This window comes from Haliotis cracherodii, unplaced genomic scaffold (assembly GCF_022045235.1).
Source record: "Haliotis cracherodii isolate W230 unplaced genomic scaffold, xgHalCrac1.p SCAF_24, whole genome shotgun sequence".
NCBI lineage: Eukaryota > Metazoa > Mollusca > Gastropoda > Lepetellida > Haliotidae > Haliotis > Haliotis cracherodii.
Genome location: NW_027266280.1, coordinates 1402212 through 1415584, shown reverse-complemented (window position 1 = coordinate 1415584; position 13373 = coordinate 1402212). Strand labels below are relative to the sequence as shown.

Below are 13373 nucleotides of genomic sequence, written 5' to 3'. Positions count from 1 at the left end.
CAATGTGCTCACTTGGGCCTTTGGTCCTAGTGAGATGATAATAAGACTATTTGTAACGGTACATGTACTTGTTATATCCAAAATACTAACTTCATTGACATTTGCCTCACCCTAGTTTTATGGTACTGCAGTAAGCTCTTCCTCAGTTACTGTGAATTATTTTATTAAAAGGGATTGACAGTTAATTTGACACTGGAGTTGTAACCACTGCACATGTATGTGTATTCAAATAATATAACAACGATGTGCTTAATACTTCACAAATATCTCCAGAAATAGGCATTTTAGTTATAATTGCAGAAATACTTTATGAATGACCCCTTCACTGTTGCCTTGATCTTACACTTCAACCCCTCATGAGTTATCACTTTTGAGTGTGAATTTGACCTTCAATATCAGTGATAAATATTTCAAAAACATTTCAAAGAGCTATCCAGCACATAAACCAAATATGCAGTCCTTTGGTAGAATTCAACATATCATTGACCAAAATATGGAAGTAATGTAACCAGTATATGTATAAGAGTTACTAAGACTTCTGTAGAAAAGGCAATTTAAGGGAAAATGTAGTATATATAGATCACACACGACCTTTTTCCAACTTCGACCCCTGCCCAAAGGAAGAGTTAGACCACAAACAAACTTTTTGTCTGGTTGTGACTTTAACCTTTGACATAACAGATCAATGTGTCATCAGACGTTTTCAGAGCAAAGGAAACATGTGTTATTTAACTTGAGATGCCCAAGCAATGCATGGTTTCATAAGATAAGTGTGGCTATTAAACTGAGGCATAATCATGAAACATCCCCATTTACACAGCTGACAAATGAAACATAAGCAACAATCAAATTATCAATTTCTTTTATTCATATGCCTATAGTATATCGCACATTGAACAGTGTTCACATGATGGTTCCTCATGCAGTATGCAATTTCATCCTATTCTTCAATACTCATAACAGAGTGTGATAACTGTTCGCTTGACAGTACCTACGGATTATGTTCACCAGTTCAGATAACTTACTTTCCCTCAATCCTCCTTTTCTTTCTATATTGCCATGGATGAACAGGAACCAGGATGAGGGGATACCAGTTAGACTCTATCTCTGCTGCATTATGTTAGTAGAATTATGAACTTTCCATTTGGTGTTTGGGTCCACATTTAAAGACAATAAGTCCCATTTATCATTCCTTTCAAGTGTTTACAAGAATTTCCTGAATGTCCTGGAAGAATTCCACTCCAGCTTGGCATTGGTTGGTCTTCTCACATTAGCCAGACCAGCCTTTGTGTGTCCCAGTACCATTTGGCATACAATTTCTCGGTCGGCCTCCATTGAAATAACAGGACCCTCATCATCGATGTCTGCAAATCACCTCTGATATCTGAAGGGGTGCAGCCTCTGTTTAGGACTCCCTTGTCTGGTCCTTCCAGACTGTCAACCTGGAGTACTCATCCAGGGATCTCAAGCAGGACTTCAGTTTCTGCAGCATTATGTAAAAAGATTTTAGCAATCAAAAAGAATTGTTGCCACATGTACTTACAGATAGAAGGCAGCAAAATCACTTAAGTTGTCATATGTGAGTCTTGTTATATGCTAAACATTTAAGATAATCACATCTCAAATCTCAACCAGACAAACCAGTGACTAATGTTATGAACTCGATCCAGACAAACCGATGATAACTATTATGGACACTATCCCACATCACTGTGGTATGATTACATGTGATCAATGAGCCTACTCAATCACAACCTTATCTATTAATTAGGCTTGGAATGCTGGGAACCTTTTTAAGAGATGTCATTTAGTGATTGTTTCAACTCATCAACATGGAAAAATATATATTCACAATCCTTGTCATATAGCCAAACTATTGCTGGATGCAGTGTTAAATAAATGATTTGGCTTTAACACTGCTTTGAACAGTATTCCAGATATATCACCGCATGTTAGTTTGATGTGGGAAGAAAGTCCTAAGTGATGCAGGTCTTTGATGAATCCCACGAGTATGTGTATAATGCTGACAAACCTAGCAACATAATCGGGGAGAACCAGGATTTGAACCCATGACCATATGTTTCTGCTAAGCCCAAGAGATGCAACTCTGCACAGAAAATTGTAGTGCCTTAGATAATAGGACATCCGTGCCTACAGCGATAAGGAACAAACTGAAGACATATTTGCAAAATAACCATATGAACCAAACAGAATAATTTCAAAATATTTACCACTCACTGTTGCTCTTCTATGGTCTTTCTTTGCATTGATGCTGCACGGATGACTGTCTCTTTTATTCATCCGGATATTCTACAAACATAAGTAGCATTCACATCACAGAAATGTCCAAACTGTACATGTTGTACATTTGATTCAAATGAAGAGACCCCGGTTGTGATTCCGACTTAGAACTACCCTAATCATAATAATTCATGTCAAACATTCAGAGATGACATTTATCCCCATATTTAACAAATGTTAAAACAATATTTTGACAACAAAGTCAGGGTCATTCAACACATACATTACATAGGAAATAACTTGTTCGACAATGCAGAGAGATCCTCACCGAGGTGAATATCATTCCATGAATTATTGCCACATTTTCTTGAAATGCAGATTAATGCAATGCAGTATTTACTTTTATTTCTAGGCTATTTGTTTGGCTTTTCCATGGCACTGTTTTGACAGAGATCTAGTCTTGATATGACACTTTGTTCAGAAATGATACAAATAAGAGAATACTTTATTATTCCAGAGAAAATTTGGGTTACATTGTAAAAGCACAGAGAAACAAGTATAAGATTCATGATTTAAGTTAAATACACTCGACCCGTGAAGATTCCGGGGTAGACTAGGTCTTCAGCAACCCATGCTTGCCGTAAAAGGTCATTATGCTTGTCGTAAAAGGCGACTAACAGGATCGGGTGGTCAGACTCTCTGACTTGGTTGATGCATGTCATTGATCTAAATTCCGTGGCTCGATGCTCATGATATGAATCACTGGGTTGTCTGGTCCAGACTCGAATATTTACAGACCGCCGTCATATAGCTGAGTGCGGCGTTAAACAACAAACCAACCTAAATACACTCACACATACACACACAAACACAACATCCAAACACCAGGGTTAGAAATTGGCACTAGTCATTTTGACATTTTAAAGGTTTTGCTATATGCTATCATTTTAGGACTAGTGGACTGAAAGTGTTAGTTTCTACCGCTGCAAACACTAATCAACTAATGAATTGAGTGGTCAGACTAGGTTGTCATCATACTCTGAGGGCATGGATCTTTGCTGAAAATAACAATCACTAGATTGCCTGGTCCATGTTCAATTATTTACAGGCTGCCATCACAGAGCTGGACTATTGTGAGTGTGATGTTTCACATTACATTGAAATATACCATGATGAATACATGTAGTTTGTATTTATCACAAACAAAAATACTCACTCAATACTTGGTATCCTCCCTGAGGATGTCTGTGAACCTGCCCACAAACCCTGAACATGCTGAAACAGAAAACAACTAACTTGTCTTTATCCTTTCAATGTTTCAGTGTGAATTTGTTAAAGATTGATAAGCTGTCATTATTCATTGTAATCCATATCTCACTTTCAGGTGGTTCAGGTGGCAACACATGATTGGAATTGAATGCCACGCTTTGTTTGACATGCACTTTGCCAGATTGATACCCTTGGTAACTAACCCTCATCATCAAATCCCAGCGTTATGTTGAGAATAAGGACACGACCCTTAAAAGTCCTGCACCTGTAGCTCTTATGCAATCCCAAATAGAAATACCATGTCACAACAAACACTTGATCATAATAATAACAAAGGGTTTCCGAAAACAACAAAACTAAAAGGCCCTTGACGTTTACAGTAGTAACATGGAGATCAGGAAAATATCTAAATCAATCCATTCCATAAGATCTCTGTATAGAAATCATGGAACATTATGTCTCGAAGCCCTGCTACGTACCTGGCATCTGCAAGCTGCTCTTCCTTCCTTCGGCTGTCAATCGCGTTTTCGAAATACTTGACGTCCTCGTTGTGGATGGCTCAGGTGGATTTCGACCGGGATTTCCGAGTTAGAGGTGATTGAGAACAATGTATCGATACACGAGGTAAGCATATCGCAATCAAGCATCACGGTGTACATCGATTACACGAGGTTTGAGTGTTTGTTTACATTTGTGTTCCAAAATGGCGCCCTCGGCCATACAGGGAATTATGGGTAGACTTGCTTGTCCCGGAATAACACGAGTTGGTCACGAATGACGAGCGGTCATTTCTGCAGCAGTTACGGAAAGAGACGAGGTTGGCCGATTACAGTTCATACAGGCCATATTGGGAGCCGCGGGGATTTCGACAGTGTGTATTAGGAAGTATACCTATGTGGTGTATGGAATATGCGTTTGCCTACCACGCCAGGCAGTGTGACAAGGGATATTCCAGCGGATGTAATATTCCTACAGCAGAAATGTTTCACAACCTCGATTGCAGGGAGCTGAAGATGTGACTTATTCAGACAGAGACCATAATACATAGACTGTTATATGGTCTCTGATTCAGGTAAGGAATATGTTAATAATATTGATCACGTATTAAAGTTATTTATCTTCTGTAAGCCACTTATTCTGTTTTATATATGTTAGTAAATGTGTGATTTAATTTTTGTAGGATAAGCAATCTACGTAACTTATGTTAATCCTTGCTAATGTATATGATGTAGAAATATGTTTGCTTGCTTATATTCCTTTATCTAGATACTCTATAGTGACTCATTTTTTTAGTTCATACCGTACCGACTAAACTTACTTTTGCAGGTGTGAATAATCAAGAACAAATTAAATGACAGGAGTTTTGCAACAGTGAACATTATGAAGTTGAAGATAAGACATTTGAAAGGTATGGATATTTTCACTTGAACTTGTTGAAGAATACCGTGATGACAACTTTATCATGTTGGGAATTTTGGCGGTGGGGTAGCCTAGTGTTTGAAGTGCTGAAGACCAAGGTTCGATTCTTGTCATGGGTACAATGTGTGAAGTCTATGTCAGGTGTCCCTTGCTGTGGTATTGCTAAAAACAGCGTAAAACCATACCCACTCATTTGGGGATTCCGGGTTGGAATTGGTCCCCATCAACCTATGCTAGTTGTAAGAGAGGGTTATACTATAAAGGGAAATAGCAACTTGCCTACTATTGCCTGGTGAAAACAGCACCTTGTTATTTTTTTTACCTTGGGTCTGAATATGCCCGAATACATGAAATTAAACTTGCATGGTCACTTGTAAACACAAATAACTGAGAAATGTTCAAAAAGGTTTACATTAAAAACTAGCATCTACTTGCCGACTCTGATTTGGAGATGCAACTAAACTTATTGTGAAAATATAATATGCTTTGATTTCTTTGAAGTAAAATAAATGCAATTAAACGTGCAAACACAAATAATTGTTAAATGTTAGTCACCTAAAAATAGTCTACATTAGAAATTAGCCTCTGCTCAAATTTACTCATGATTCTGATTGGGAGGTGCAACTAAACTTATCATTGAAAGATCACATGCTTTGAAGTTTTAAGTAGCTTTACTCAGATTAGCTCAATGTCAAGCTGAACCTGAGTCTGGCGAAAATGTCAAGAAACTGGACAACAGGTATACTATATATGTCATATTTATTTTAGTAAGTAGGAAATAAATAGTAATTTTATAGAAATTTCATTTATATATATTTCGGCCAGGAATCAACATGTCTCTCCAGATAACAGACAACAATTAGTAGCCCTTTTTGCCAAAACAAGGTGCTGTTTTCGTCCGAGAAATCAGTGACATTTTGCTGAGGTGCCGTTTTAGCCTCACCCATAAGAGATAACCTAATAGATCAGGTGATCAGGCTCGGTGACATGGTTCATGGCATCTGACAGTGACCATCTAACAGTGTGGATTGATGTTCACAATATCAATCACTGGATTGTCTAGAATTTTGGGCCTACCTTTAGAATACAGTACCTAACTTGCGATGTCTGGGGTCATTGGATGTGCATATATATGCTCTTTTCAGTGGTCTATCGTCTCCACACGCTATGTTGTTGCATGAGTTTAAATTATTTGTTTACTAAATATTGTTTTAAACATTTATATGTGAACTGGATGGGTAAACAAGCAAAAACTTATTTGAATACCGCTTCAGAATTAGAATACAATATGATATGACAAAAGTACAGTCAAGGAATACAATTATATACATGTTCTTATTATAGAAACTATGTTGTCGGCGCTGTCAGGTCGCATTTTTAGTAGTAATAGTGTACTGCAATATACGGCAAGGAATAGTATTATAAATTTAAGATGCTATGTACAATCACAAAACCTATTGGATAGCTGAATGTAGTCTTCTACTGATTTAAGAATTTCTAAGTTTATTTTTGACGTCCTTTCAGGATTACCTAATAGAATTGAATTTAGATCATATCCCTTAACATAATAGTACATATTCTGTCTTAAATCATTGTAATTTGGACATATGAGAAAGAAGTGAAGTGCATCTTCAGTGTGATGGCCACAGCTACATTCAGGATTATCATATAAATATTGCCTGCGGATGCACATTTTATAACAAGTGCTTGTTTATTTTCTATATACTTTTATTTCATTTTTTACTTATTACAGTGGTTAAAATGATTATAAATATAAACTGAAACTAATAATGTGCAATAAGCGGGTTATAGCTGAAATGACACCTTAGCAAAACAGCACTGACTGGCGAAATACTCGCCGAAAGCGAAAACGGTGATTATTACTTGACGAAAATGACACCTTATTTTTTTTTTTACCTTGGTAAAATAAATGAAATTAAACTAGGATTGATAACTTGCAAAGACCAATAATTGTGAAATGTTAAAACAAGTTTACAATAGAAATTAGCCTCTACTCCAACTTATCCTATACCCGACTCAATTTATTGTGATAACATGCTTTGAAGTAAAATATATGGAATGAAACACACATCGTCTCACACAAACACAAATGCATGTAGTTGTTAAACGTTGAAACAAGTTTACCTTCGAAATTAGTCCCCTACTCCAATTTACTCACCGACTCTGATTGGCAGACACAGCTCACTTGTTGTGAATGTATTTTTCACTTTAAAGTTTAATGTACTCAATGTCAAGCTGAAACTGTATTTAAGAATCCTAACATGGTGCAATTTTTCACAATGGCCTTTCGATGTGTCATTTGAACATGTTGAAAGGTTTTACAAGGGATATTTGTAACCCAATACTTTCCGTAACGGGCGACAATGCTCGTCTAAAGAGTTGACTAACGCCATCAGGTGGCGATCAGGCTCGGTGACTTGGTTGATGCATGTCATTGATCCCAATTGTGTGGGTCGATGCTCATGATGTCAATCACTGGACTGTCTGGTCCAGACTCGATTATTTACATATAGCCGGAATATTGCTTGAGTGCGGCATAAAACAGCAAACCAAATCATAAGTGTGGGATGGATGATTTGAAATTAGCAAGTTTAATGTGACCTTCAATCACTACAACCTGATCTGAGTCTTGAAAAGATATGACTTTGATTCAGTGAAAATTTGCCTCATGATAGTTTCAACTGTAGATACAGTTAATCTGTTTGTTGTACAGTTTCTGTATATCAATATATATGTTGTTCAAATAAGCTTTGCCTCTTCACCAACCCTATTCCTCTTTTGGAATAAATAGTGTCTAATAATTCAAACACCATCACCATCATCCTAGTGAACACAACAAAGAAATGCACATCAAAAACGTCATTATTATTAATTCTGATCTCTGATTAATTAGAAAAAATCTGTTATCCAGCAAGATACATTTCCTTGGTCCCAAGAAGCATGTTACATAGTAAACTGACTCGATAAGTTGAATAGCAGTTGTAAAGGCACAACTGACTAAGCCGTCACTACTCAATTAAGTAATTAACATACTTACTTACTTACTTACTAGGTAAGTAAGTAAGTAAGTAATTAACAGACAATTGCAAGTACTAATACCCACCCGACACTAATTGCCCTGTTAATCCCTAGTCCACAATGAGTTGACATTGAGTTCATTTTGCTAATTAGCTGTTTTTAGAGTAGCAAGGTAATAAACATCAAAGGTGGGGCAGGCTTTGATCATGTGTTCTGTAGAAGAGATGATGTCACTTGTTTTATGTTTAGGCAGCCCTTGAGATTATCAGACAGTTTGGCTTGACACAAACTGATGTCTCCCTTGTAGCACACTATGTGTCAGACACAGACTTTGACCACTCTGTGCAGATGCATATCAATGCATAAAGAACATTGGGTAGATGATTCAACAATGCCACACAAGTCAAAGTTGGGTTTCACTGTATTTAGAAACAGACGATGGATCCAAAACTTTATAACAGTAATTATGATTAATTTAAACTTTGCCAGGCCAATATTTTGGCAGATTTGCATGTTATTGTTAATCTTCATTTAGTTAATTTTCAAAAAAGATAGGATGAATGATACAGGTTACACACAACCAAATGTTTTCCCATAGACTTCTATAGTAACGTTATGATTTTTTTTTAAATAACTAAGCATTCAACAGCTATTACCTGTACGTGTGTGCACAGTTTGGCCTTAGAGCAGCAATAAAAAAAATAAAAATGACTAGCTTAGCCAGCTCCTTTTCCGAGTACCGGAAGCTAAACACACCACCCCCAGTTTCGCACCAAATGTCACCTACTTGAAAATAGCTGTGGTCACATTCAGCATAAGTCATCATGTTGAAAAAGACAGTACTAAATATAGAAAAACATGGTCAGTTTTAATAACTGGATGGATGTACATTTGAAAGACATAAAAATCTTACAGAATATCCTCCAATCACAGCCTGCAGATATCTCTCGATCTGCACTGAAGGCTCCCTACGAAAACCGCACTCTCCAAACTGGTACTGATTTGGTGTAGTAGAACCTGTAGACAAATCAGAATATATTTGCACTTGTCAAATCTGTGATTTATATGTTGTATATATATGTAGCTTCTCAGAAAAAAAATGGAAATTGGATTAAGCTTCACTACTTGTTCCTATCCAGCATGTCTATATGGCACCAGAATACATAGTTTTGATGCACAGAAAGAGTTGTGAGAGTTTAATGATGTACACTTCATCAATGTTTTACAAAAGGCATTTCTGTATTAATAAAGAAGATTTTACCTTCATGCACTGACCATGGAAGTTCATTTATATTTCATAAAAGATGGTGGTCAGGGGTCAATTCTATAAATGATTGAGGCTGCATAGATCATATCCCCCTCAAATATTTTTTCGACTAAAAAAATTGAACAAATCTTTAAACCTCAAAACCAGTTACAATACATATTTAAAATTGAGTAGTGGTCTGTTGTTTGCCTTCCTTTGCTGACATCATCAGAACATAGCAGAGTCTGCTACATTCATGGAATATGGTTTTGACACTCATGACATGATGCGATTGATATTGTTTGAGATTGCTCGAACTTACACCATCCATTGTTTATATAATTAAACACTCAAATGGCTGTCAGCATTTGGTAAATCATCTATGGAGGGGCTATCACAAATGTTTGTGCTTTCATATACTCCAAAAATCAAAAGTATAATCCTCTATGATATAGGCTGATGACATAAGTACACATGGAAAGGAATCAGAAAAAAAAATCTCAAAATTGGACAGAGAGCATGGAATTCAGGCCAACAATAAGCAAGGGACACATTAAGCAGCTTTAAAGTCATCATATATGTAAGGCTGGATAATGAACTTTACCAGAAAATAGGAAATAAAGGGGTGCATTGTTAACAGCAATCTCACACACTGACCAGTGAACCATACCGCCTATTAAAGCCGAGAAATTGAAATGGACCCTCAAGTAGTAAAAAGCTTTTTGAAACCACAACATGGAAGGAAATTACACTTAACTCTATTGATTTATTTAGTTAAGACTTTAAAATACTCACAGGACATCAAACATTCTTACTGTTTAATGTTTCAAGGTGGCTAAACTTGCTTATTTCAGTTATTTGCCAGTTTCAATGAAACAAAGTTAAAATTCCATATAATTTTGAAAATGTACAGCTTATTCTGACATAAATGTAATTCTTTTTATTCACAATTAACAGTGTCATGCAATACCAGCTTAAAATAGTGTTTCTCTCCAATAATTTATGGGTTTATAGGGGAATGAAAGATACAATGCATTTTACAAAACAGGGGAGATAATTTAGTTTTGTCGAACACTATCACATTCTTTACAGATGATTTCAGAACCATAATGTTACATTCCAAAAGAGCCAGTGGGTATTATTTTCATCTAAGCAGGTTCTGGGACTGGTGTATAGCCCTTACTTCATGTTTGCAAACTAAAAAACTGCACAGTGAGGCATTAAGGGAGCACTGTCAGAAATGTCTAGTGCATGAGGGTCATCTTATTATGGCACTTGATAGTGAGCAACAGAGGGGCCTCAAGTGGACTGGGGTTCTTAAATGTACTTACTGTACCTACATGTCCAAGTTCCACAACTTCTACACGGTAATAAAGCGCAGCGAGGCAAAACAAGGGTTGTCGATCACACACTGCCAACACCGGACTTCGGATCAGCTTCTCCAAATGCCAAATTCGATGTCGAAACTCCTACTTCCTCTACATGAGTGCACATATACCTCCCCAGTCAACATCAGGCATGTGAAAAGCTGAAAAAAGTGTTCAGACAATATCAAATGGCAAACCAGTTTGGATATAACAGCCAGGAGTCAGTTCTTGAGGGGACAAAATAATTATTTGAAAGTTATATGAGTGAAAAATAAGTCTGTTTTAAGAAACTTAATACAAAAAATAGCATCATTCATTCACACAAGAGCACCTAACAGAAAGACATATTGGTATGCTACATTGTTTACTATAAATAAGGGGATGTTTGACATATTCTGCTGTCAGCAGTGTACATGCTTCATATTCAAGATAACGGCATCGCGTAACTTGACTGGCAAGCGATTGACACAAGGCAGAAATTGTTGTGACAGTGGTGACTTTATCCTAATTTGTTGTCAAATTCATCAGTTTCAACAAATTCAGAAGGCAGGAGGAGGGTTTGTTGGACAGAGGTACCCTGGGGGGTTCATGCTGAGATCGACCACAATGCGAAGCAACATTCATTTCCAGCCCATCCAAATGCTCCATTCAACCCAAAATGTCCCCAACTTCACTGTCATTATTTTTAAATTTGCCTCCATGGTGTATCCATGGTGAAATATAAACAGAAAAGCATGTAAAGTATGAATTACTGAAATGTGCACTCACCCTACAGGTTACACACAACCAAATGTTTTCCCATAGACTTCTATAGTAACGTTATGATTTTTTTTTAAATAACTAAGCATTCAACAGCTATTACCTGTACGTGTGTGCACAGTTTGGCCTTAGAGCAGCAATAAAAAAAATAAAAATGACTAGCTTAGCCAGCTCCTTTTCCGAGTACCGGAAGCTAAACACACCACCCCCAGTTTCGCACCAAATGTCACCTACTTGAAAATAGCTGTGGTCACATTCAGCATAAGTCATCATGTTGAAAAAGACAGTACTAAATATAGAAAAACATGGTCAGTTTTAATAACTGGATGGATGTACATTTGAAAGACATAAAAATCTCCAATCACAGCCTGCAGATATCTCTCGATCTGCACTGAAGGCTCCCTACGAAAACCGCACTCTCCAAACTGGTACTGATTTGGTGTAGTAGAACCTAAAATATGATAATGAGTCATGAATATTTGAATTCAGATCAGAACAAACAGGGAGGGTCACCCCAAAATGTGAGAGTCTCTAAGGGGAGACTTTTGACAAAATGGACAATAAAATATAAAGTGCTTTGCATTTTCTTTCAGGGAGGGTTGTGTCAAAAATGAATGAGAACAAACCGGTAATACATGACCGGCCCCTTTAATGTAATATACATAGTTTTTAGTTGATGGTTCAGGTTGTACTTTTCAGTTGAATTTCTTATCACTGTCTATGATGGACTACCAATTAACGGTAGATATTTAATATCCATAATAACTTAGATAAATACTTCCACAGTCTCATCCTAATTTGTCAAAATTTGAATTTCAATATAGCTTCCATTAATGGATTAATGAATTTGGTGAGAATATCTATTGTCTGAATTCCTAATATACTTTCTTTTGTATTTGGTGTGCAAGGGTAGCCTAGTGGGTGAAACAGTCTCTGAAACCCGGGTTCAATTCACCACATGGGTACAATGTGTGAAGCCCATAGCTGGAATATTGCTAACAAGCTGCATGAAACTATACCAACTCACTCGCTCATTATGTTGTATTTTGAGATCACTTACATGACATGTGTTTTGATAATTATGAATAGTTGCATTTATGTATTTATGTATAAGAACCTATGTAACTTAGTTTTGCATAGTCTTGTTTACCCTTCCTTACATTTTGATGTAATGCAAACATTCAAGCAAAATTCAGGTGAACCTTGTGGTATTGTTTTAGAAGACCGGATACATTTTTGTATTTTCTGAACACTTTTCTGTTTGCAATGGCTTATTTACATGTTCAAAGATTGGTTAAATATCAGTTGCAAGATAAATTGTCAATACCTCACTGTTTGAGAAAACAACTTTAAACATTTGTAAATATGTGTGTGTTTCATAACTTTTGACTAACAAGTTTCTAAAGATGTTATGAAATGTTTCAGGTACCTGGATTTCACAATCTGACACCAGCTACATTTAAGAAGATCTTGCTCACACAATTCAGACAAGGGACTCGCCGGAAGATGAACAGTACTCCTGATAACAACCAACAGATTCACCTCAGAAAGTGATGATTCTGAATGAATAATGCCACATCAGTGTGACTGTAGGTGGTTTTATTATGACACTAATCAAGTCTGAATGAATTTATGCCAAAGCACTGTGACTATGTCCAGGTTGTGTACACCGATGCTGACCATACAAATCTGAATGACTTTTGTGGTTTACTGCAGAAACATAATTGACTTTAGATATTCTTCTTCAATAAAATTCTTCTGAGATTTGACTAATTTGTTTATTTAGAAAATGGCATTGAAGCGTCTGTTCTGTAAGGCCTTGCAAACACCACTGGTTACTTTATGCTAGTTCCTCTTCTTGCTTGATCAAATTTCAATTTGTGATATGTACCAATGAAATGCCATATAATCAATAAATAAGTTTTTTTTCCAAAAACATGATTTGTTTTGCTTCATTAGCATAAAGATATATAATACTGATCAGCCATAACATAGGTGCTGAACAAATATGAAATGTACTAATGCCCTGAATG

General features: G+C 36.5%; 2 long non-coding RNA genes across 3 annotated transcripts; one reads left to right on the top strand and one right to left on the bottom strand.

Moving 5' to 3' along the window:
* Positions 1–866: 866 nt before the first annotated feature.
* LOC139472446 (uncharacterized) lies at positions 867–4215 on the bottom strand. Of its 2 annotated transcripts, none has more exons than XR_011653885.1 (4): positions 3990–4215; positions 3458–3516; positions 2232–2310; positions 867–1483 (listed from the first exon to the last, which is right to left on the bottom strand). It is a non-coding gene; the product is annotated as an uncharacterized lncRNA (long non-coding RNA). The 2 variants fall into 2 exon arrangements; XR_011653886.1 differs by having other exon boundaries at positions 2239–2310.
* A 124-nt stretch (positions 4216–4339) lies between these two features.
* On the top strand, positions 4340–13135 carry LOC139472500 (uncharacterized). The gene is made up of 3 exons (XR_011653890.1): positions 4340–4582; positions 4837–4918; positions 12766–13135. It is a non-coding gene; the product is annotated as an uncharacterized lncRNA (long non-coding RNA).
* The last annotated feature ends 238 nt before the right edge of the window (positions 13136–13373 follow it).